Here is a 2,162-nt window from a genome sequence, read left to right on the forward strand (position 1 = left end):
AACGGCTCCTGAGGATGGTAATAGAATACACTGCAACCCAGGACACTGAGGAATCATTGTTTGAATGTTTGTTTGGAAATACTTTTCTACCCAGATTATGTTGTGATGCAGTAGGAATTGCTCAAAAATGAACCTAAGGCACATTGTGTGAAGCTGGTCAGCAGTTGCCAGATTGCCAAAAATGGTGATGAAAGGCACTGGCTCACTCTGTGCATGCCTGGTGGTTTTGTGGTTAATCATTCCAGCTGGCCGGAGTATATGTTTATTATTGGGAGCTCTTCTTTAAGGACTACTTTAGATAAAAATAAATTTAAAAACAATCAATTTTTCCCATAGAGCTTCATCTCCTGAGGACTGGCGAATTGTCACTGGGCTGGAGCAGATGAAATGATTTTAATTATTTTTCCCCCCTTTTCTTTTTTCTTCCTCCTCTCAGCTGGATCAAACTGTCCCATGCAAATACCATGGGCAGGCAGCTGTCTGCCTCATGGTAGGCATGAAAAATGCAACTCCAAATAAATAAACAGATAATCTGAAGTTAAACAGAACAGTTGTGAAAAGTTTGGGGGTTATTTATTTATGTATTCAATTATGCATTCTTTTAATTTTTCCTGCTCAAAGGCACTTACCCCTTGGCACTGGGGTGTGCCCAGGACTCCATATGGGATCCCCACCCGCTGAGAAGAGACCTGGCACCAGGGCTCACCCTGTCAGGGATTCCTGGAGACTTCCCTGTCTCCAAAGCCACTCCTTCACCTTCTCCACACCTTCAGTTTCTGGGCATGCCGTTTCTGTGTCAGCTGGTGCCAGGAGTGCAGGACACCTTCCTGGGGTGGTGTCTCCCTGCCCCACCCTGTGTAGAAACAGTCAATGAATTCTCCTGGAAAGCACAGTCGTTTTCTGGCCTGTCCTCCTGCCTTGTTCAGTAGGTCAGAAACCAACACAGGGCTGGATTTTTCTCATGGTTTTGATAAGAAAATTCAATAATATACCTCAAATAAATACCAGCCTTCTGTGGTGCAGATAGAGACAGATAGAAATATGAGCGTGCCCAGAATTAAGTCATGAGGGCATGGAAAACTAAAGAAAAGGCTTTGAAAGGTTTATGATGCGACCTGTAGTACTTTGCTGATGCAGAGTTTAATCACTGATCTGAGCTGCTTAATAAGACTTCCGTTAAGGTGATAAACAGATTTCATATTTGCCTACTGTTATAAAATTAGCTACACCTCAGGCATTTTTCACCTTTGTTCCTTGACTGATTTTTAGCTACAGTAACTGCAATAACTGCAGTGGTGATGCATTTTAGAAGTTGGGTAACACAATAATGGTAAGTCTGATTGATAAAGGAATTAATTAAGAGGTATAGAGTTGCTTCTAGTCCAGCATGATGCTGTGGAAAAGCAGTTCTTGCAAGCAAATCTGATCTTGTTTTGAAAATGCACTCTCAGCTTTGTAAGAGGGATGACATGTGCCAGCACAGATCTGGCAGAAGAAATGAAGAAGAAAATGTTTGCAGTCACTCCCTGTCCACATTATGGCTGTGTATTACTGTAGCTTCTTACTGACAGAATCTTAAAAGATTTCCAGTCTGAAAGATATCTTTTCCTCCCTCTGAATTTTTTTTAAGAGGTGAACTTTTTTTGTGCAGTGTAATCCCATTCAAAATTAGCCAACAGCTTCTGTTGACTTATGATGTCTACTGGGGTGAACGCTACAAAGGAGCAGACTTTCCAGTCCAGCAAGTGGAAGAAGGTCTCTGCACTGGAGATACAAGCACCAAGTCAGCTACAGCCTTGTGTGACTCTTGAGCACACACACAATTCTGTGTCCAAGTTTGTCAGTTATACAATTGTCCTAAGCAGCACTTCGTGGAATTACAGAAAAACAAATAAGTAATTTATTAGTAAATTGTTGGCACCTATTTTGGGCAAGTTCAAAGGTCAGCCTAAGTGTCCTTGATATATGAGCATCTATCTCTCCACAGCAGTTTTCTGTGCCAGACTAAAATGGGAGACAGGCCCTTTCCTAACAATATGCAAACAGAGAGTTTGTGATTAATAATAATGTCACATGAGTAGTTGCCAAGGACTCACATTTTACAGCATGGAGCATGGCTCAGATACAGCAATTATGCTAAGTGGTGCTGATAACACAGGAAA

Source organism: Corvus kubaryi, unplaced genomic scaffold, assembly GCF_017639235.1.
Source record: "Corvus kubaryi isolate FWS band 111438036 unplaced genomic scaffold, C.kubaryi_AGA036_p1.0 133, whole genome shotgun sequence".
NCBI classification, from domain to species: Eukaryota; Metazoa; Chordata; class Aves; order Passeriformes; family Corvidae; genus Corvus; species Corvus kubaryi.